Source organism: Hemicordylus capensis, chromosome 8 (assembly GCF_027244095.1).
Source record: "Hemicordylus capensis ecotype Gifberg chromosome 8, rHemCap1.1.pri, whole genome shotgun sequence".
NCBI lineage: Eukaryota > Metazoa > Chordata > Lepidosauria > Squamata > Cordylidae > Hemicordylus > Hemicordylus capensis.
Window position 1 is genome coordinate 31,532,805 of NC_069664.1, and position 24,730 is coordinate 31,557,534.

Sequence of the window (24,730 nt, forward strand, 5' to 3'; positions counted from 1 at the left end):
TACGACACATCTGAATTCACAGGAAAAACGCAGGTTAGGGCAATTGCTTTGCCTCAAGATACACCATGGGATGGAAGTGAACTTCTGAGCCAAGCAGACAGAAAGTGAAAGCAAACTTGCTGCTCTAAGCGGTGGTTTGTCTGTTGCAGGTTTGGAAGCTCAAACCATGATGGGGGTTCTCTGCAAGGGTTAGCAAAACCATCTCTGCGTATGATGTCCTCAAGACAAGACATCTCAACAGATTTCAATGGTCAGTCCCAGATTTTTTTTCTTATTTAAAAAATATACAGGTGGTATAACATTACATGAATTTGTCAAAGAAAAGGAGGAGCCCTGTTCTGATGCAGTGCTGCATCTTCGTTATCTATACAGCTCTAAGTGTGCAATGCCCGAAAATCAATGATCCTCAACAGGAGGGGAGGAACCCCATGTTTGTGCTTTATACTGAGCTCCAAGAATTCATAGGATGTACTTCGTCACTGCAGCCTTGTGCACCTAATCCCATGCAGAAATCAGCAAAATTTGAACCTCCCACCACAATCAAGGGCCCTGAATTTACAAAGTTGCATGAGACAATTCAAATGTGACTTCCTTAACCAGGGAATGCTTGGGCCTGATCCAATACGGACTTGCTGACTACATTCCCACCAGTTCAAGATGAAGAAGAATTCATGTATCTCAGACAATGAAAACCTTCTTGACCAAACATTTTCATTACTATACTTGCCAATGGATTGTGAAGCCTTACAGGTGGCAAAAGTATTCAACAGCTACCAGAATTTATGAGGGCCTAACTCAGGTCATAAATCGAGAGGGAAAAGAATGTGCCCCCTTTTAAGGGTTACTGTTGCACTGATTAGTTACACCTTTAATTGCCACGCATTGATATCCAAAGCCTCACACACATATGTATGAATCAGTTTATTCATGTAAACCTAATCAAGGAAGGCAAAGGTATCTGCATACAGCTCAACTGTAATTTTGCTAGTAAGATGTGAATTGTATATATGACAAACCTTTTTGCGTCAGGAAGCTTTTTTCTTTCTTGAGAATTCTTTAAGGCCCATTTAACACAATCTGTACTATTCAGCTGAAGTGCAAAATGTTCAACGTGGCAAGCGACATCTGGAAAACATCCCTCACTCTTCCTAAGTTTCGTTAGATGCAGATCTCCTGAAATGCCTGCATGGCTCAACTCCCGTTTCTTCCCTCTAGAAAAAAATGTTTCCTTTTTTGTCCATGCAAAAATCCAAATGCATCCAAATTCTTCTATAGGGGAAGATTCCCTAGTAGCTTTAGGGTTAATTTAGCATATAGCACTAAAAAGTTCAATTGCCTCCCTCCTCCTTTGAGCAAAGAGAGGCGATCGTGCAAAGTGGATACTAAACCAGAGGCCCATGTGCACCCTGATTAAGCACCAGGGAGCACGTGCGCCTCTCATTTAGTATCCAGCTCACACGGTGCTGGGAAGTTTGGTTGCTGCTCTTTTCACTGGAATGAGGAGGGAGGTGATCAAACTTAACGCTGTGCTCTTGAGTATCCAGTAGTGCAGCACTAAGGCGTTAGATCGTCTCCCTCCTCGTTCCAACGAGAAGAGCGACAACCGAACTTCCCAGCACAGTGCAAGCTAGATACTAAATGAGAGGTGTGCATGTGCCCTGCTGTGCATGTGAAGGAGGGTGGCACCGATGGAACTCTTTAGTGCGATGCTTCTACAGAAGCACTCCATTTCATTTCAATGAGCAGGAAAGGGGGCGAGGAGCAAGGGCTGATGGGCAAGGTGGTGCCTGGAAGAGAGCAGGGCTGGGAGAGAACGCCCCACCTAATGCACGGGACAGCAGGCAGGGCTAAGGTTTTAACCGTTTTAAAGTTCCACACAGCCATCAATATTGCTCTACACATGAATAAAAGATAAGTCGTCTCAAGTGCTCTTGTAGGAGTTAATCAGGAGGGTGTGCCTGATTCCTGTGCCAACATTTCCCCAGAGAGGGGGGCCAATGCACACTGAAATTACAAAGGATGAGCCAGAGTTTCTTGATTCTCTTGTTTTCTAGAAAGGATGAAGACCCAAAACCTGACAAGGGTGGGAAGGGACTTATTCCAATGGCCTGGTTCATGGACCAAAAGTTCAGAAGGAGTGGGGGAGGAGACGCTACTCTTTAAAGAGGAGCCCAGATTGCCTGCTCCCTCCTCACTTTCAACGGATCCAAAAGGACTCCCACATTCTTAGATGAGTTGAAGGCCTCAACCCAGAACCCAGCTTCCTACAATGGCCAAGTCCTTGACAGATCCATGGTAAGCACATCTGTGACACCTTGGATGGAGGAGGTCCTAGGTTCCATCCACAGAAGCATCTTCAGGCAGGACTGAGAAGGACCCTTGCCTGAAACTCTGGAGAGCCACTTCCAGTCAGCATAGCCAAGGCAGAGATAGATTGACCCATGTCCGACTGGGAATAAAGTGGCTTCCTATGAAGCCAGAGGCCACTGGGAAGCCCAGAAGCAGGCTAGGAAGGCAACAGCCCTCTCCTGTTATTGCTCCCCAGCATTACATGAAGATGTTTACTTCCCCCTGAAAGCCATCACCACATCTTGAGGTAGCAGTGCCTCAGTTATGCATTTTGCAAAGTGCTCCTTTTGCTTCCCCTGAATCTATGGCCAATCAGTTTCACCGGGTGACCTCAATTGCTAGTACTATGAAAGAACAAACACTGGTCTCCATTTTCTCCACACAATGCATAATTGTATTAACTTTTCTCTCGGCAAAAGCAGACAGGCAGATAAGAGTGTTACAGGTTTGTTGAGAGCTGGATAAGCTGAAGTTAGCCATTTGGCAAGACAGTATCTGTGCGTACCCTGAAACAAAACAAGTACTCTGCTAGTTACCATACATCCTGAGCCGAATGATAAATATTTGACCAACTTCAGAGAAAATAAAGGCAACAACCTTCCATGCAACAAATCTGAAGCTGCTTCTTTTGAACCAGGGAAGGAAGGGCTGTGTATGGCGCTATTGTGCCCACTGCACAGTCTGATAATCCGCAGATAAAAATGCAACTTCCCTGTAATCGTACAGCCCCAAGGCATGAGGGAGGGGGAGCAAGCGCTCAAGCAGCTTACATTATTCCACATAACAAGAACAGCTCGGCCATGGATCCTTTGCTTCTTGTGATCCATTTACTGCCAGGTTTATTTTTAGAAAAATTCTACAGTACTGCAAGATCTGAAAGGGAGGAGAGAGAGAGAGAGAGGAGGAGAGAGAGACCATGATGAAAAAAGAAACGTAGTTTTAGGAAGCACTCTTATTTCATGCTTTCCTCAGTCCGCACTGCAGCCACGATTAGCTCTTCACTAGAAATGCTCTCTCTGCTTTATAAAAACCATGTTGTAAATGGCATGCACTGAGCCAGTTTCAAGTTGATCTCCAATTCATTGCAGGATTTATACATATTAATGTCAAAAAGATTGTGCAGACCAAATGCCAAAGTTTATCAGCTACCCAAAAATTAATTAGGAACTCTAGAGTTAAGCATCCAATTGAGCATTACGTGCCTTAAATCCAAGCCAAGAGAGACCTTGACAATAGAGCTTGGAAGATTATGGCTTAGCTAGAACAAAGACAGAAACAGGAATTGCTCAGACGTGATATTTTCTGGAAAGCAAGACTCTAAATACAGTATCTCCATGAGCTCAAAATTGTCAATCTGAAAAAGACTTCTTAAATCAGATTATCAAAAGATACAGATAGGAGAAAAGTTGATTGCGCTCTAGAGAGCATAATTTATGAAGCCATCTCTGAATGATGACAAAAATGTTATTTCAGGACTACATAAGAAGTAGGCATACATTTTTAAAGGTATTAGACAGTGGTTGTCATAACAGTCTCTCTCTTGGGATCAGCAATGGTGGGTTAAAAAGGCCCAAGCAGGTTGGTCTACAAGCTTTAAAATTTCAGAATTCTTCACCCCAAAACAATTCAAAACTATTTTAACATCAACATAAATTTCCCAAACAAGAGCATTTAACCAGCTAACTAATCATTTGAAGGCATTCTAAAACTATGTTTAGCAAGAGGGTTGATGGGGAACAAGCCTGTGTAAGGATGATGACAAAACTGATCCAGGGGCGAGATCACTATGCAAAAATTGCAGCCTATTCATATCTGGGCAATTTTCAGATTCCTCAACAAGTACTATAATAGTCTATGAACAGCATGCCTCTGTGGCCCCACTGGGATGCATCAACCAACCAACAATCATGTAGATTGACAACCATCTATCTTGCCCAGCTTGGCAAAATCTACTTAACGTCAAGAAGGATTCCATCCCACCCACCCCCCAACATTTTATACTCTTAAGAGTAACACCCCTGTATGAATCACAACTCTCGTTCAGACTGATCTGGATTCAGAAATTAGCACCTGGGGAATATGAGCCTTACAAAACCTCATCTGAATAAAGCCACCAATTGAGCTCTCTGTGGTAACTCAACAGCATTTTGGGAACAGCTGTGGAAGTGCAGAGAAGCCATTTCGTCTCCAAAAGTGCATTCTATAATTATGTAAGAGGCTAAATCCCATCTGTCCACTATCTATTCTGAAACTATAGAACCCATGAGAAATCGCACGCCTGTGTGTATATTTTTTTAATCCAGATGAGTGCACATATTTAGAGGCCTTTTTACCAACAACATTTGTGCATTTGCCCCCTTTCTCCACCCCAAGGGAATGGTCTGCATGTGAATTATTGATTTAACCATCTCTGACGGAAACCTTCTCTGTTCAAGTCCCACTGACAAGAGCTTGGAGCTGCACAAGAAGGGGGCTCCCAACCTAGTACTTGCCATCCTGCTGCTCCTTCAGTTGCCTATGTGCTTCGACAAGATCCCAAGGAAGAATCTGAGCAGAGTTCTAACTCGAAAGAGTTATGAGCTGAACCAAAAGCAGAACCCAATTTGTTCTCAAGTCCAACTCAAGAGCCTGCCCTGCTATGCAATTTGTATGTTTGGATCCAAGACTTGTGCTAGGGGTGCATGCTGGAGATTGGGCTATAGTCATTAGCAACTTGAATGTACAGAATGTTCGAAGGCGGGGTGGGGGTTATCGATAGTGGGAACTGCCAGCTAGGTTTTCAAGTTTTTGCTTCAATACTGTCCTCCGATGAAAACCAACAGGGAAAAGGAAGGTCACAAAAACAGAGCAAACACTGCAAGTTAAGGCCTTTGGAGCCATCACCCTTGGCTGCCTTCAGAGTAGATGCCGACCTCTGACCCCGCAATCACAGCTTCCTAGTGAAAGCAGCTACTTCTGCAATGACTCAGGCTTACACGTGAACTTTGCAAACAGGATTTCCACCAGCAAAACTGGTATGGGTGGGTTCCTTGAGTGGCCAAGGAACACAGGGACCTGTTAAAACCAAATTCTACTTTCTCAAGAGATACTTGTAAATCTAATACCCACGTAGAGAATGAGGGAATACAAAATCATGCAGTCTCATCCACTGCACCCATGTCATTCATTCCCTTCAATTAGGTTCACACGCTGCACTCTCTCAGTTTTTAAAAAAGGCTGCATCGTGGTAATAAAAATCTTCCAACAAAAAGAACCCACTGAATATTTTTGGAAAGTTAGTTTTGCCACCCCATTGTCTGTTCAGTCATGAAGATGGATTAGCTTGAAGCCTTGCCTCCACATATACACATCTGTTTAAGCATATACAGATGGATTTGCTGGTTTAAAAAAAGAGAGAGAACCCTGATGATGCACCCTGTCAGTTAATATCTGCACTGACATCGTCCAGATTCTAAGGTTAATTCTTCCTCACTTTTCCAGCTGCTCAGAGATTTGTGAAATACAGCCGCCTTTTCTACAGTATCCTAATCTCAAATGGCATTCAAGCAGTCCTGGGTCTGCAGAAACAATACCGGGGAACTTGCACGAGATTTCCATTGATGCAGGCAAAAGGCTCCAGCCCACGGAAGCCTTTATCTCAGCCGTTTCGAAGGCAGCAATTCCACTTCTGCCGGGCAGGGGGAGAGCCCATTTGGTGCTATTGTCTGAGCAAATGGTACAGGTTTCCATCAAACATTGTTTGCTCAAAATGCACTTGACAGCTTTAGAGATCTTTGAAAGGCTGATGCGTTTCAGGAGCCCCGATAACCACAGAAAGGTCTTGTGATTCAGAATGATCAAACACCACTTAAACATTTCTATACAAAATATTTGATGTCAGAAGTTCAGAATTAATGCATTTATACATGCCTGCTCATAGGCAGATGCCCCGAGGTTGTTCTCTCAATCCATTCATCTACAGCTGTCTTCTTGTAGCGCTTCATCTTCCTTGCCATCTACATCTGGGCAATTAAACTTCAAACTCTTGCTACAGGCATTCGCTACTACCAAAATAAAAGCAAACGTGGGTTTGGAGAAGCCTTCCCTCATTGCGGGTATGATGAGACATTGACACAAGTTGACAAACTTCTCCCATCACGGTATGCCATCTATTCACATACATGTGAATTCCTTGTTTAAATTACCACTAATCCAAAAATCTGGCCCCTGTAGCTAAAAATTTGGGTTGGTTTTTGTTTGCTTCAAGGAACCTTTAAGGCCGCATGTCCTTTCAGGATGCATCTTTTCGGAAGCACGAGCGGGCCCTCGAATTTGCTCTGGGTTCTCTTTAATGGTCGACATTACCACAAGATGACTTTAGACACGGCTGCATCTAGCTATGCAACCAAGCCCTGCCATTGTAGTTGGGCTAAAATGCACTCGGCTTGCTTTAAAGCACTGCTACACGCTCCACACCTTACATGGCAGAGACCATAAATCAAAACAAAAAAGCGGATTCAATATCTGAGACACCCACACGCATGCACAAAAAGCACAAGTACTTAACATCTTTATTAATGCACACTTCAGTGTTTTATGTGTCAAAACTTTTACAGTGGAAAAGACATGCTCTTCAGTTTCAGTAGAACTTGAGAATTAACAACTTTCCTTGTTTTAGACTTGCAGTTTTATAACTAGACGGGGGAAAATCCTCATGTTCATTTGTGTATTAAGTTTATGATTTGCTGCTCACTGATAAATCTGCACAGAATGCCAAAGGATCAATACAGTCTGAATTCTGCGTATCCATTAAAAATCTCAACTGCCCAGTAGGTTCTCATTTAATTGGCTGAACCTCAGAGCTGTAACTTATCTTTGCATGTGGCTAATCCAAGATTGCCCTATTTTGGTGTGTCCACACCAAGCCACACCTTGCCACTAAAACTGAACCCTTGGACATTGTAAAAAGAAAAGACCTGTAAAGCTGAACATTGTGGAGCGAATAGTAACAGGTACAGCCCAGCCAGGAGTGCAGGACTTGACAAATCCCAGGCACCAGGGACTAGGATATTTAGAACTGCAGTTATTAAATACAATATTTATATGTTCCAGGAAGCCCTGTTTCTGTTTCTGTACCAGTGTGGTGCAGTGGTTAGAGTGCTGGACTAGGGCTGGGGAGACCCAAGTTCAAATCCCCATTCAGCCAGGATGCTTGCTGGGTAACTCTGGGCCAGTCACTTCTCTTTCAGCCTTAACTACTTCACAGGGTTGTTGTGAGGAGAAACGTAACTATGTACACTGCTCTGGGCTCCTTGAGAAAGAGCGGAATATTAATGTAAATAAATTTGTTACTTGTAAAGGGGATAAAGGGAAGCCCGTTTTTGTGCCCCCTCCACCATGTCCCCCACTAACTGCAGTAATTTTGCCACACGTCCACTGCCCTGCCCCTAGATCCAAAGCCAACCTGTCAAGTAAGAAATCCATCTCCCTCTGCTCGGGAGCGCAGGCTACTCTGAGCTAACCCTCCGATTCACTAATAGGAAATCCTGTTCACTTTGACAGAGCACCTGCTTGCCTTGCTTTGCTGCCCAACAAAAATAGAGGCTCTGAGATAAAAATCACCAACTAGGAACACCATTAACCTATATTGATTTCTGTAAAGAGAAACTTTTGAAGTTTCTACTCATTTAAAATGTAACTGGCATACATATTTAACAGAGGGTTCGTTCTATGTATTAATCTTCCCTGTGATGCATTCCTCGAAGCATGACAGGAGCCGGCTGAGTAAGAGCAGGGCCAGACGTTGATGGTACCAGTTGAACATGGGCAGTAAGATTCAAAGCAGGCATGAAGGCTGTGGATCTTCCCAACCTGCCTCTGAATTGCAAATACTCTGTTGCCACAGGAACTCTCCATGCTGGTGCCCAACAGTCAAGAGCCATCTCCTCCCTTCCATCTTGCTTGCCTTGCATCAGAGCACTTTCAACTCCCCGGGGTTCTGGCACTCCATGGAATGACTCCCCCCGCCCCGCCCCCTCCCCCATGTGGTTATTCTAGTGCAGTATCCAGGCTGCAGCGATTAATCATTCCCGCTTTCTGAGCTGACATATCGAGGTGGGGAAACGACAACCTAAATGAGCAAGGCTGATTACCTGGGAAAGCAATTCTTCAAGATAGCACAGCTAACTAATAGCTCCATCTGCTATACAAATGCATCCATAGGCCCCAGAAGCAGCATCAGGATATGGCTAACAAAAGGCTTGTTGTGCATGCCAAGTTCCAAAATTCTCTCGACAGCTTCCATAAATATATTTCAAACCACAAAACAAGTGTAGAAATAGTCTGGGTCCCAGCAGCTCCCATCCACAAAATTCACTAGATAGGGAATACAGTTGAGAGAGAACCGAGACATGAGGGATACTATCAATACTACAGGATGTGAATTAGATATTGGGAAGAAGCAGAGAAGGATCAAAGTATATTAACTGAAACTATTTAAACCAGACTTAATAGCCATTTGCCTGGTCACCTGTGAAGGGTAAAGATGAGCTTCAGTCAATCAAGAATTCTTCCACCACACACCGTCCCTTTTTGACAAATGACAAGAGCAGCTACAGGTGGGCTAGCAGCTTCCAGGGACCTCTTTGCATGACTGGCTCGAAGCAATAATTAAGATGCCTGCCAGTCATCTTTGCCACAGAAAACCTCTCCCTGTTGATGGACACTTCCAACCACTCTTAGCAAGAACCATCAATACAAAGTTCCAATACTAAACCCCAACTTGACTGATCTTCTGCACTCATATTTCTTACTGAAATGTGAATTTTTCAGAATGTGATGTCTGCCTTGTTCATAAAACTGATCTATTAGAAGTTCCCTTCTGTCAGATAGAGACCCAGTAGTAGGCTCTTGCATTCTTTCAGTTAACATGTTTACATGATGAAAAAGAAGCAAATCACCCACCCTATGGTATTCCAGTGATAGCATCTGCTTATTCATGACAGGTATTCAAACGCAATTTCAGGAGGGGTTGGGTGAAATCATGTTTTGCACAGGATCGAATACTGTATATGAGGTATAATCAAACAGTGGTAGAAATGAGGGAGGAAGTCCTTACCTCAAGAGGACCCAAAAAAGTGGAGGAAATATGTGGCTGTACTTCCAGAAAATAGACAACATAACCGATGCTTCTACACTCATTGTGTTCATGCTGAGGCAGCAAACACCAAAGAAAACCAGATGTGAACAGATATTACATTGCAGGACATACACCAGTTGGCCAAAGCTTATGACCTTCCAACCTGGGGAGCACAGCTCTTAAGATCTATAGGATGGGGAGACCTTACATACAGAAACATCACATTGCTACTTGGGAGTAAGGCAGGGGTTTCCAGCAGGGGGTACTAGTATGGCACTCCCAGGAGGTACCCAAAGCTCTCCTACTTCCCCATGCTGCAGTCACCTTATTTGTTCCCCATCTGAGGATCACTGGCTTGAAGCCAATGCACTCTCAGCAATGTCTCCGCTGCAGAAGGGGAGAGAGAAGGGGGAAGACCCTTCTCTTCTGCTCCTGACTGGCTGGCTATGTGCTGAAGCTTATCATACCCCTCCCTTTAGCCTGATTGACAGGCTTAAGAAAGTTAGCACTGAGTACTCCCCATTGAAATGAATAGGACAAGTCAACTTGCCCCATTAATTTTAGTAAGACTGTTTATCTTAGCACAGGTATGAGCCAGTGACTGTGGCAGCCCGTCTCACTAACTCGAACATTTAATTTGTGTTTTTATGCATATGTGTGCATACATACATAACCAACTTTAAATGTGACAGCTATGAGTTGGGCTACTCTAGTCCCTGGTTTACATCCAGATTAAGTTACCCAATCTCTAGTAGGGGGAGATAAAGTTAGATCAGCACTCCGTTCATTACTAAGTCAGAAGGCTACAGGAATTGATGGAATAGCTACTACAGAAATATGGCAGGCAACAGAAGAAACATCAGTCAAGGCTCTAACCAAACTATGCCAGCAAATCTGAAGAATGATACAGTAGCCAACAGATTGGAAGAAGTCAGTCTACATACCCATACCAAAGAAAGGAGACTTAACAGATTGCGCAAACCATCACATGTCATCCTCAATTTCACATGCTAGCAAAATAATGCTCAGGATCATCCAATGCAGATTAGAAACCTAAGTGGGAAGGGAAATGCCAGATGTTCAAGCTGGTTTCAGAAGAGGCCAAGGAACAAGAGACCTCAATGGGACTACAACTAAATGTAAAGACGACTAAACTAATCAAAACGGGCATAGCAACCAGCCTCAGAATTGATAATGAATACACTGAAGTGGTGGATAGCTTCTACCTTTTAGGATTGACCATCAACAGTAAAGGACCCAGCAATCAAGAAATACACCGCAGACTAGCACTTGGTAGGCTTACAATGAAGGCCTTGGAAAGGATATTTAGATATCATGACGTGTCTATACCTACAAAGATTAGAATTGTTCGGACAATGGTTTTCCCCACAACTCTCTATGAATGCGACAGCTGGACTCTGAAGAAGCAAGACAGAAAAAGTATAGGTGCTTTTGAACCTTGGCGCTGGAGAAGACTTTTGAGGATACAAATTCCAAGAAAACAAACAAATGGACCATAGAACAAATGAATCCAGAATTTTCACTCGAGGCACAAATGACCATGCACAAACTATCATACTTCGGATACATTATGCGAAAACCCAGCTCCCTTGAGAAGTCCATAATGCTGGGGAAAGTGGAAGGAAAGATAAGAAGAGGACAACCAGCAACAAGGTGGATGGACTTGATTACGACAGCAATGAATGCACCACTGAGAGACCTTAAAGGCCAAGTTGAAGACAGATCATCCTGGAGAGAATCTAAATGAGGTTGCTAGGAATCGACACCGACTTGATGGCACTTAATCAATCAATCTCATTGAAATTAATGGGACAAGTTTCCTTGTCCCATTAATTCCAATGGGGGTAGCCATGATTAACTTCATCTGGATGTAAGCCAGTGAAAGGAGCAGCCTGTCTCATAACTGTCACATTTAAATGTGTTTGTGCGGACACACACAAACATGCACACCCCTCCTTCTATGGGGTACCTGAGCAGAAGGTTTGCAACAGAAGGGGTTGCCTTGTTTTTAAAGAGGTTGGGAACCCCTGGACGAAGGGATGTGACTACTGCTTTGGCATCACCATTCCCTTGCGCCAGCCACCACAACTTTTGAAGAGTGTTGGCCATTGGTGAAAAAGGGAATGGTGATGTCGTTGTCATCCACAGAGTTCCTAAAGTCACACATGGAGGTCCATCAATACCCAAACTGGGATAAATATTCCCACACCTCCTTCTCTCAGACCGTAAAATGTAAACATGACACGAGATCAAGCAGAGAACAGCTTACAAGGGAAGGGCTCTTACTGCCTGTATGTAACTAAGAGTAACTTGCCCAGTGCATTAAAAAAAAATAAATGCCTACACATCTAAGCAAATGCCAAGCTGAACCCCAGTTCCATCTTGATTTGGAGGGGTAAATGCATAGGCAAGGCAGGCAGGCAACATGTTGTATTTCACCCACTTCAATGAGGCACAAGCACCTCTCCTCATTATGCTCCCACCTGTTGCTAGGTAACCACAAATGCGGCTTCAGCAGTTCGGGCTATTATGCAGCACTGCCGTCTCTCCCCTAAAAGGCAAAGATACTCTGGGTAGCAAAGGATTTGCCTTCACTAAGGTACACAGGTCATTTGTGTTTCTTTCCATTCTTAAACAGTGTTGACATCAGTTTATGCAATTGCTTATGGTATTTGCCAACAGGTAAGAAGTTTCTGTAGGTTTGGGGTTTTAGGGGAACAGAGTCAATTCTGTCCCATTTCAAACACAGTCGTTCCCACACACACATGCACCCCTTCAGAGACATAGTCCATCATTATCAAGCACCAGGAAAGGACTCCTTTTTAATATCAATTCCACAACTTGGTTTCTTCATGTTTTCCATCCTATGTTCTCACAAGCAGTTCTTTCCTCCATGGATTGTATTTATACATTAAAAAGGTGTATAAACAGTAAGTAGGCTCCAGTAACATTGCAATGGGCAAGGATCTTTATAGCAATATGGTTCGCCTGTTCCACAGCCAAGAGGGGCAAGTCTTGCAACTAAAACATAAGCTACAGTTCCATAAGATCACATAAAATTTTGGCAAGAAAATGGATGGGTCAGAACAGGCCATCTGAATCACGACCAGTTTCTAAACCCACTCAGAGTCTCTCAAAATTTACATTGCAGCTAAAGCCCATTTGCTTTTATAGAAAATTTTGGCTGAGTCATCTTGCGTGTTATGTTTGGAGAGCCCACACAGTAAAGCTGGGAAATGTGTTTAGGGTTATCTGTGAGAGAAAGGATTATAGCGTTAAGGCTCCTGGATCTGACTGTTTGTAGTATCTGGCAAGAGAGGTGCTACACGCTTAACACTGTGAAGCTATTATGAAGCTAGAATGGACTGGCCATTCTGGAGAACAGTTTTTCACATATCAGGATCTTTAGAAAGAAAAAAGGCATATGTGCACACAGCGCACAGAGCCACCTCATGGAAAACGCCTGGAAGAGGAATACTAAAATTGTTGTACGGAATTAGTACAAGGTCCCCAGCACCTCCCAAACCTAATTTATGCCCATGTTTGAGATGGAAGCAGAACATGATAGGCAACCATTTCTGGAAAGATGAGCTCCCTTGTTTTTCATAAACTGGACAAGTTTCCAACTTCACATCCTATAGGAGGAAATGAGCTTGGCCATTGTGTTTAATCTGAAAACCATTCACAGCTTACTCAAGTGGTGGGAGAGCAAAGCTATTTATGAGGGGAATGAAACCCATTATTGAGAGTAGCCAAAGCAATGAAAGGGCTGAGTGAGTGTTCAGGTACACCACGCTATTTCTATAGACGAGACGACAGACTCAAAGGACTCACTGCAAAGGAATGCGTGTAGAACTGGATGTGGGGTGCCAATACTGCATCGGGGCAGTGACTGTCTGAATCGGCCAGGACATGAACGAGGTGGCTTAGGACTCATGAGCACAGCCACAAAAGTGTGCCTACTTTATTGTTGTCAACCATTTCGCTATGTTGCTGCAAGTTTCCATTGCCAAAACTGCAACAATAAACTCAACATTATTCTCCAGGACATTGCTTTGAGCAGCCCTGGAGAAAAAGCTGCAGGAATTTTCAAAAAGGATGACCAAATACTGAAGCAGCTTTAGTACTCTTATTCCTAGAAGGCTGGCAAGAATGTAATCGATAAACAGCAATGCAGAGTCCAAAGGTAGGACTCCTCCCATCAGACACCTCTGATGAAGAGTTGTTACCTCTCAGTTACACAGGCTAAGGCTCAAGCCCAGCCCACCCCAAATCAAATCCTATCCTGCACCATATACAAGCCCTTCAGGCCAGTGGGCTTAAAAGCACACCAACTTCTAAGGCAAGGAAGAACACTGCATTACTCCACCACATTTGTCTTCAACTTGAAATCTCCATCTGCATACAAGATCAAGCGTCTTCCAGGATTTCATGAATTTCTTCTCAAAGAGACAGCGCTTTCCAATACACCACTTCTACTTTCTCCAGGAACTGAGGGCAGTGCCTCCCCCTAACAGGGGTTTAAGCCAACCATGCCACCCAAGGTGTGGTCTCTTGCCTTCAGTGTCTTCCTTTGGCAAACAACACTATTTTTGTGCAGTTCTGTTGGAGTTGGTTATTGTACGTACGGGATCTTTTTATGTTGATGTAAAATACTTGGAACTGAAGAAAAGCAAGATACAAAATGTCTAAAAATCAACTGACTACTTGAATTATATTTTAGTGGTTTCCCCGCTTTTCCCCCTTCCTAGTTTAACAGGGATAAGCAGAGGCTCAGACAGCTACAGATCAAGACAAGCTGCAGCTAGATTTGCAGGGAGCAGAGCAGAGCCTCAACCGGCAGAGCAAGATATGCAGGAGTTAATTGGTCCCACAGGAAGAGGCCTGAAAGGTTCTTTCACACTAGTTGGACTGCACTCCTCTCCAACAAGACCAGAAGCCCCAGTGACTCCAGGTGGATTCTTCACTGCAAAGCACATTTAAATAAAAACCAAAGACAACAGATGTTCCCGATTCATGCTTAGGTCTGGAAAATAAACATGCCCCTTAAAGAGCCAATACACCTATAAAACCACTACGAAAGAAGGACTATACTCATTATCCTGGCAACAGCATTTCCCTGCTTTGGGGCACAATCCACCAATACTCTTTTGGCACAACTCGCCTAAGACCTTCAAAATTAATGGAGGTCACAGAACAGCCTTGGACTATCTCCTCCATTCCCCTCCTGCATTCTTGGCTATTTGAAAATGGAAGAAGGAAGAGCCAGTCACTGACTAAGGACAGAACACAGCAATGCAATTTGGAGCGGAAGAGTCTGAAAAAGCATGGACATGAGTTCATTATCTAGAGTTAAAAATGAATTGAATTACTACACAATGAGACAAATGTTTCTGCTTCCTCCCCATAGGCACATGGACTCAAAGTTAGTTTTTTTGTGATTTCGCATTCTGCATTTCAGCCAAAGCTCTTGTTGCCTTGAGATTTCAGAACCAGCCTTCTCAAGGTCACTCTTCAGAGTTGTCAGTTTGCCAGCAATTCTGGTCTCAAGTTGTAGATGTTTCTCCTTATCTTCTGTATTGCTCAATTTACCATCCCCAAGGGAGAAATTTATGCCCGTGGTAATGGCCAGGATGTCAGATGTAAAAGATTTGAAGAAAGTTATTAACTAACAACCAGCTAACTAATGTAAGCAGATTTACTTACAAGTGGATAAGCTTGTTACTGCCACATAAAAGCTGATATTTTTTTTTAAGGAGGTGTGCATGTGTTTGTCTAAACAGAGATATTCTGAAGGATCTTGAATGATATTGTGGAACGTTGCATTCAAAGAACAGGTGACTATCCTGGGTTTACTTAAACTTTACTGTTTTACACAGTTTGTATGAACTGGGAAAGACAAATTCTCAGTTCAGATGAACTCGGAAAAATATTAGTGTCCTTTAAAAAAGAGAGAGAGAAAGAACAGTTCCAGATTTTGGCAGGATAGGAGAGCAAACAGCTTCAGGAACGATCTGATAGGCATCAGTTTTATGCACTGATTATAAGAAAAAAATGCAAACATAAGATTTGTTTCTAAAGTCTGCAGTAACTGATGAATGCTCTCGGAAAAGGATGTAAAATGTCCACTCGACGATTCTTAAATGCTTTTTCAAACTGGTTGGCAAAATATCAAGAGTGGGGCAAAAAACGGCAAGGGAAAGTTGCAGCACTATTTGATAGCTCTGAAGCTTCTTTTGAAAATAAGTTAGTTTAGCTACTGCTCTGCTCCACCTGCTCAGAAAAACATAAGAAACACCCACTGCATGAAAGCCAGAGGAATAGTTTTTTCCACTGTGTAGGTGGTCATCCATCACCTACGTGGGTTGTGGACCCAACATGCTCCACATAGACAGGACTAGGTCTAAAGTGATAGAGGCTAGTTTCCGGGAGGCGGGAGGCCTGCCTTGCTCTGAGAAACAGGGCTGTAAAAAAGCTCCATTTTCTCTTTCGCTAATCAGGCTAGGGTCTCTCCCCCCCACACCACCCTTCTTTCTTCCAGCTCGTGCCAGGATGGGAGGGGAATCATTTCTGTTGCTTTGCTCTTATATTCAAACCGCTTTGTTTGGTTACACAATTCGGCTTATTGGACCTCTTCCTTTCATTTTCCTTAATTTTAGTTAGTAGTAGACAAGTTGGTTTGCTCCCTGTCAGAGGGACCCCATTCAAAAGGGCTCCTCTTAAACTTCCCCCAACAGGGTCCAAATGCCTTACTTCTTCATCCCAGTAGGGACTAGAATGCCTAGGGAAACTTCCTAAGAAAGCTTCCAAAAAGGCAAAGCACCTATAGAAGCCCTCGCTGAAACCATACAAAAAGCACTCATGCCCCATGCGGTGCAGCTCAATGAACAGCGGCTGCCCCATGCGGTCTGTGAGCAGTGCCCATCCCGTTGCTTGCTGCCACAGCTGGAGGAACACCACGTGGAGCCACTGGACGCCTGCTTGCCGCTCAAGGCCATTACCGTCCTCCTCTCACCTCAGGCATGCTGGGCTCTGGGGGAGGGCAGTCCCCTGCCCCCAAAGCCCAACCAACCCTCCCGCCTGCAGCGCTGACATCGGGGCTCCCAAATCAAGCCTCTGTGACTGACCGCCTCGATGTGCCACCACCTTGCCTGCCTGCTCCAGTGCAGGTGCCCTTGGAAGCAGTGGTCCCTCTAATTTTTTTCATCTGTGTGCAGAATGAGTTTTTGTTCTGGGCAAGAGAATCAAGGCAGTGTGTGCGCACCATGTGCATTCAGAGTGGGCCCTTCTTGATTCAGCCTGAGCGGGATCTAAAATTAAATGAGCAGACAGAAAATGTGTGAGTGTGTGCATGCTTTAGAGGGAACAGTACTTGGAAGCCCTTCCCATTGCTCCTGGGCTGGCCACAGTAAGTACAGTCCCCCCTGCCACCTTAGGGGCCACAAGACCCTTGTCCCAAAGATGGGGCATTGGCTTAAGGACTTTGTTGCTAGGGAGTGCCACTCTCACCTTGCCTCTCAGCCTTGTCCTGTCCCTTTTTCCACCCCTCCTATTGCCCCAGTGCAACCACATTCCAATCCTAAAGGACCCTCTCGTCCCTCATTTTCCTCCTCCCGATTCCCACCCCCATCGGAATACCATTCCCCTGACAGAGAGGGGGTGTTTCATCCCTAGACCTGTGGCTCTCTGGCACAAGAGGAAGGCTATTTCATCTTCATCAGAGGAGGAGGTGGTTCAACCCCCTCCAAAAAAGCCAACACCACAGCCTAATTCTCATTGCCCACTGGATCAGGCACCTGTACTGCTTCCTGCACCAATGATACACCCACCGATGGCTCCAGAATTCCCAATACCCACACCACCTTCCAATCCAGTGATTCCGGTGTCTGACTTGGACTCCAATCACTCCATCTCTGCAGGCATGCATCACTCCTAAGGGTCAGATAAGGAGGGCAGAGAGCTGTCCGACGAGGAGAGCTGTCCACAGGTTCCCATTTCATCTTGCCTCTTGGCCATGTCCAATTTTGAAGTCCTCCTCGCCAAGTTCAAGCAGGCTACTAAGGATGTCTCTCCCACAGACACTGTTCAACCCACATCCCCCTTGGACCAGGATGTTTCCTCCTCTACCACTTTGATCACTGCTCCCCACCCACCCCCACCCCACTCCCATTCTGTCATGATGGCCGAGTAGAATGCCCCAGTCTCTTCCAAATCAGTTGGCATCTGCCCCCCCACCAAGTTTTACACTCTACCTCAGGATGTCATGTCTCTCATAGCTGTTCCCCTGCTTGATGCCTCGGTGGGCAGCACAGTTTCCATTAGAGGACTACAAGTATGTTCTTGGTTGAAGGCAGCTTTCAAAGAACATGGGTCACTGGAAACCTGTTGTGCAGTTCCGTCCAAGAAAGCCCCAGTTCCAACTCACTGACTCCCTAAAATCTCCTCTTCTCTTCAGAACATTAGAGCTATCCTCTATAAGGTTTCTGGCTCAAACACAGTCCTTGGGGTTCCACAGGAATTCCCCAAGACTCTGGTGAAATAGCAAAACACACTCTGAATGCAGGAGGTCCCAGGTTCAGTCACTAGGATCTCCAGCCTGGACTGGGAAACACCTGTTGGGAAGCCTGAACTGCTGCTTGTAACCGTCAGAGTAGATGGACACTGAGCTGGAGGGACCAGGGGTCTTAATCCGTAGAAGGTGCCTCCCTGTGTCCCTATTCCAGAAGCACGGCAGCATCGGTTTAAGCTGCAGATGGAGTACATCCCATAACATTTATGCCCCCTCGTGATTAGCCACAGTTCAAAAGAAGCCCTCGAGGCGCTGCCACCACCAACGCAAAAGCAAATGCAAACAGCAGGGAGCTACACCGACCGCAACGTGCAGAGAAGATTCCCAGGCTGCTTGACCTAGATATCTCATCTTAAATCTTGCTTTGCAGGGGAATGTTAAAATGTCAAGTGCAATCCAAGCGTCTTCTCCTCGCAGCTTAATTTATGTACACCAAGTCTGATACACACAAAACCAGTATTGTGTTACGCTGAAACTTTAATAAGCCAAATACTCAAATGGGCCATCCTCCATTCTGCAACATGACAGTTCCAGGCCTTTCTGTCCCAACAACTTAGACCACCAGATTAGCTATTTTCCCACTCCAGCATATGTGCCAGAGATGCCAGCTTTGAACTGATGCTGCATGAACCGCCCCAGGTATACCCGGGTTCTGGGAGCCACGCCCAGAAAGGCAAAGTCCTTCAAATGGACAGCAAAGTGGTAACTGATCAAGAAGCCATCTTATAAACATTACAAGCTGCCAGCAGAGTGTAAGCCTGTTTCCACATTTGAACACTCTGGTTCAAGTACAAGACTGGGATTTGTGCATTTCTACTCACCTATGCCCCTCTGAAAACAAGGGGCTTGCACCAGAGGACGCAGCTCCCTCTAACGCACATGGATGCTCGCACAGGCATTCTGTTGCCCAGTATCGACTTTCTGACCAGCAGCATTATTTTGCTTTGCAAACCCTAATCTTGACACGACCTATTTCCCAGCTCCTGGGCATATCCCCAGCTGCTCACATTTCAACCAGCCCCTGCCAATGAGAACTGAAAGACAGGTAATGAAGGAAAGGAAGAACAGAAGATATTGGCTGGCCACAGGTATAGGCAGGTGGGATGGACAGCCACTGCGTGAAGATAAGCGGAGTACACCGTGTCTGGCCTCTGAAAGCTCCTCCTAATCTACTGCAGCCATAGAGTAAAGAGCCATATAGGGAACTGAGGGATCCAAACGTCAAGGAATGCATATCAGGCTGCAACCCAAGTGGGAATGGCTCATTGCACCAGCAGAATGTGACGAATATTTATATGCCACTTTTCAACAGAAGTTCTCAAAATGCTTTACAGAGATATAATAAAATAGCTCCCTGTCCCCAAAGGGCTCACAGTCTAAAAGAAACTTAAGATGGACACCAGCAACAGCCACTGGGGGGATGCTGTGCTTGGGTTGGATAGGGCCAGTTGCTCTCCCCCTGCTCAATAAAGAGAATCACCACTTTCAAATGGTGCCTCTTTGCTCAGTTAGCAGAAGCTTCCATTCTTCAAATGCAGTCTCATGCAGAATGCATAACAGTCGTCCGATCAGCACCTGAGCAAGGAACCCCAAACCCCATCAACAGCTGGCATACCAACTCCCCCACCTTAGTCAGAGGGCCTGCCAGCTTAGGGCTGGGCATCTGACTGGTATCTTAAAACATTGGCTTTACTGGAACAAAAACAACAAAAACAAAAGATATTCTACCCGAGTTTGATATTTTGGCTAGTAAAATATGAAACAGAAATTGCAAAAAATTGTTATAAAGCTTAATGTTAGATAAGGTTTGTACAAATGTGAACAATTCACTTAACAGTTTGTCTTTATTCTGGGGCACTAGAATCAGCTTACAGAACCCTAGAGTTGAAGGGAGTCTTCTGGCCATAGTTCAGTCCTGTGCTGAGTGAAGGAAATCCAGAGCAAGACTATCTTCAACAGATGGCAGACCAACCTTTGTTTGAAGGCTTCCAGCAAGAAAGAGCCTACCCCAACCCCAGTAACTGGCTCAGTTGTTGAAGGCCTTTCACTTCTCTTGCTAGCCTCAACTCATTCTGAGCTTTAACTTTTCTGACACTGTCTCTACAATTCTAGGCTACTCATCTGTATTCATCCTTGACGACCTCTCCTTCCTTCCATTTCTGATATTTATTTTGTGTTCATCACTAAGCCTTCTGTGCAGCTATTACAGCTCTTTTAGAGACATCCACTTTTTCTCATTAGAAAAGTCTGAGGTTGTTCCTTTCGGAACGCCGTACCCAGCTTGGACGTCATCATTACACGTATGTTACATGCCTATGACGCACGTGTTACATGTGTGTCACCTATGCATGTGTGTATGCTCAAACTGGTAGTATATTTGGGATTTCCCTTCTCTGACAGTCAAATCAAAGGACAATAGTTGAAAAACTTGTTTCAAGCTATACATTGGCCTATAGGTGGAGCAAGTGGCTTCTGGGCAAGAATAATCCTCTTCTGACCATAGAGTGGCCTTACTTATTGATCCCTATTTAGAGCTAAAGGGTAACTAGGGAAGATGGTTGTACTCCCAGAGCATTTTAAAAAAACCCAAACCAAGACCTCTGAGCAGATAAAGTAAATATACAGTAATTAGAGATTCAAGGAGACAGTTGTATAATATATACTTAAGGTTTACTGGATACAAACAGATGGAGTGTCTCTGAACCACCCCACCTGGTTTTGCCTCGTGGTTTAGGTGCCTCTGCATCCAACAAAATACACACAATTTTGGCAAGGCAAACAATAATTCATGATATCAATAAAACAACAATCTATCTATTAATACCTACTTAGCTAGGTCAGGTCTTGGCCGGAGTCCAGAGCTAGCTAGGTCAGAGAGCTGTGCAGCGTGCCGGCCGACAGCAAAGATGGGCGCCCCAGGTACACTCTGAGTTTCGATGGAGGCTGAAGGTTCCCAGTCATGGTCTGGCTGTCCTTTATACCCCAAACTGGGCAAGGATGGGCTTTGAGTTCACCCTTCAGGTCCTTCCCTTTTATCTTGAATACAGCCATTGGACATCTGGCATGTGCATTCTCAGTATCTGGGTGGTTCCTTTGGGCCATAGCATCCATCTGGACTCTCATGATTTCTTGAGGTCCATCACGTCTTCTCCTTTGCCCTCTTGGGTCACACAGATGGGTAGTTTTCCACTTGACTTGAATTTTCACCTCTAAGCTTAGTACTTATGGGAAATGCCCTTTCTGGCTTGGCCCACGCCCCTTTGCTGCCGGCAGGCTCCTGCCTTACCTCCGGTGGCCCAGCTGTAGCCTAGCTATTGCATCTGTCTTGTTTTTGCAGGTTGCTTTGCAAGCAAGACACAGAAGCATAATTTAAACAGTTATAAATCCCCATTACTGTCCAAAGTTACTTTCCCCAAACAGGCCATTCAACCAAGCCAGTTCCCAGCATCAGTCAAAGTCCTTCATATGCCTTCCCTTTAGTTTATCTAACCAAGAACTCCACTTAGTGCTGTCGTTATTTATATATATATATATATATATATATATATATATATATATATATATATATATAAAATTATTATTATTTTTTAAAAGCATTCTTCTGGTATAATTCATTTCATTTCTTGCTAAGTAGGCCGTAGACCTATTCTTCACCCATCTTCATGGAGTATTTTACAACAATCAAAGGAGTCAATTAACTAGCACCAGGTTGGCATGGTCGTAATTACTGCAGTCTTGGCTCATCCACATCCAGTCCTGAAGAGCAGACACTTAGGAGACTGCAGGACCCAGGCTGGATACTACCGAGCCTAAGGCTTTGGTACTGCAGCTGAATGACTGCTTGTGTGGTAAGGACCCAAGGCCACATAAGATCTAACGAGGCTCGCAGGCAGTTCAATTCACAATGCACCACCAAGTCACAATAGGGCAGAGTGTAAGAACAGCCCTGCTGGATCAGACCAAAGCCCATCCAGTCCAGCATCCTGCCGCAAGCAGCGGTCAGCCAGGTATACTTGGGAAGCCCACCTGCGCGGAATGGGGAGAAGCCACTCCTTCCCCCTTGGTGTCCCCTAGTGCCTGGTGTTCAGGGGCATGCCCCCTCTGATTCTGATGGGCGCATATCGCTACCAAGGCCTAACAACACGGAATTGCCGAGATGGTTTTGAGAGCCAACCAACGTGCTCAGTCCTGACCTGGTGAGACCACACAGCTCAGTTGCCTTATTGCACTTCCAGAATTTCATAGACTGGACTGAATTTATTTGGGGTTGATGCACAGTACAGTCTAAGTAACACACACAAGAAATTATCAGGCAATCCAGACCAACTGTGCAAGTTCAGTCACTTAAGAAATGAGCCCATTAAAAGCCAACCAGCAGAGCACAACTGCCCGACGTCTGCTCACCAGCCACCCCGATTTATAGTGCGGCTTGTTGTAGCCAACCATGCCAAGGTGAACACAGAAGGGTTATCAAATTCCTGTAATTAATACAGGAAAACACAGCCTATGTTGAAGCACTTCTTGGAATTATATTGCCACTATTCAAACGTTTCCTCCCCCTGCCCCTTTTTAATCTTGGGAAAGATGAAAAATGCCTCCAGAGCAGCAATTTGGTGATTTCATTCAAAAATCACCATTCATTTGTGTAGCATGGTTGACAGCTAATTTAATGCTCCCAAGATAAAACAAATTACTATTACATTGTGTTTAAGGAAAAGCCCAGCATTCTGCTTACATATTAAAGGACAGAACAAACGAACAATTAAAAGCGATGTTTGCATGTTAGAGACATACACACTCTAAGACAAGGCATGGGGGGCTGACAGATCTGTGTTTCATGGCCAAGTCACTGATAACGGTAGCCAAGCTATCTCTTCTGACTTTATTCAGCCTTCCTGGCTCAACTTCCCTTTTTTCCTGGCACGCCTAACTGCCAATCTGCCTATGAGAACTTCTCTGCCCACAATTACGGTGATTAGAAATGAAACTCCATCTTCCAAGCAAGAATAAAGGGCGCGGGAAGCTGAGTAAACAAGATAGAGAACCCTGGAGGTGCCAGGCCAGATTTGCTGTTTTGCTCTTGGGTCTCCTTCAGTGATTTCATGCGGTTTGCCTAGCAACCACAAGTAGTAAATCGCCTTTTTAAATTTTTTTTAACTACAAAGCAGATGCCATACTTGGGAGACTCGGCTAATTTCAAATGGCAGAAAAGGATGGGCAAGTAGGGAATGGCATACAAGAACTGGAAGGTCCTAAATAAGCTGAAGTACAAAGGGATAAACCGTTCATCCCCATCCATTAGATAGCAGGACCTGGAAAAGCAAAGACCTGCCAGGTTGCCAGGATACAGCCTCGAGTCTCCTAACCCCTCTCCCCCACACATATGCAGGCAATTAAGACAGGCAAAGGATGCAATACTAAAAATTTGCATGGCTCACCGTTTTAATAGGAGGAACCTGGTTTTAGATTGTGCGTGCATCACTCACAGCAGGTACAGCACAGAAGAGGCATTGTTGTTCTAAAATGATGCTATGAGTGCAGGATCATAGCTGGCAACACCACCCTGGGATCTGTTGTACCCAAGGACAAAAGATCCAACAAGATTCACAGGCAGTTCCTAGCAAAATTCTAGCTGGCAAATGCCCCCAAGACACAAGATGTTTCCAAGCTGGCCAGGCCTTCAGACAAACATCTGTAGCCTTGACCTGGCCCAGCCTCTATCCCCACCCCAGTCCCAACTGGAGCCCCGGTATGTGTACTATTTATGCAAACAGCCCAGATGTGCTTGCAAAATTGTTCGTTTCACATGTAGTTTGGCCTCTAGACCATCTAATATTTCAAAATTCACTGCTTTCACTCTCAGCACTTTTTCTTAAGCCACCTAATGGCACAGTGGGGAAATGAATTTTTTTTAATTTTAATTTTTCCATTTATATCCCGCTCTTCCTCCAAGGAGCCCAGAGCACTGTACTACATACTTAAGTTTCTCCTCACAACAATCTTGTGAGGTAGGTTAAGACTGAGAGAGAAGTGAAAGGCCCAGAGTCACTCACCTAGTATCATGGCTAAATGGGGATTTGAACTCGGGTCTCCCCGGTCCTAGTCCAGCACTCTAATCACTACACCACTCTGGCTCTCAACCTCTGAATAGCCAGAGGTTGCCGGTTCGAATCCCCGCTGCTATGCTTCCCAGACTGTGGGCAACACCTATATTGGGCAGCAGCAATGTAGGAAGATGCTGAAAGGCATCATCTCATACTGCTCGGGAGGAAACAATGGTCAACCCCTCCTGGATTCTACCAAAGGAAAACCACAGGGCTCTGTGGTCGCCAGGAGTCAACATCAACTCGAAGGCACACTTTGCCTTTTCTTAACATCTAACACAATCAGGGGATAATCATTTGCCTCAAAGGCTACAGTCTTAATGGTCTCAGGAAGTTGTTCTTTGTATGTCAGCATCAAGTTGCAAAACTGTGAGCAAAAGGAATTGCTCAAGGGCATATGGAACGATTGTAAAGCCAAAGCCAAAGCCAGTGTAGACCTGTGAGATCCCTGAGTGGGAGAATATGCATGGGTTCTATGTGGCAGCCTGGTCCCTTATTTTTCTCAGTTTTTCACTTTTAAAATAACTGACTTCTTTTTAAAAATCTACTTTCAAATAGGAACATAGGAAG

At 44.7% G+C, this 24,730-nt stretch overlaps 1 protein-coding gene across 6 annotated transcripts in view; it reads right to left on the reverse strand.

Annotated features, from left to right (window-relative positions):
* The window catches only part of CADM1 (cell adhesion molecule 1), a 247,638-nt gene that overhangs the window by 162,348 nt on the left and 60,560 nt on the right, over positions 1-24,730 (reverse strand). The window lies entirely within an intron of this gene.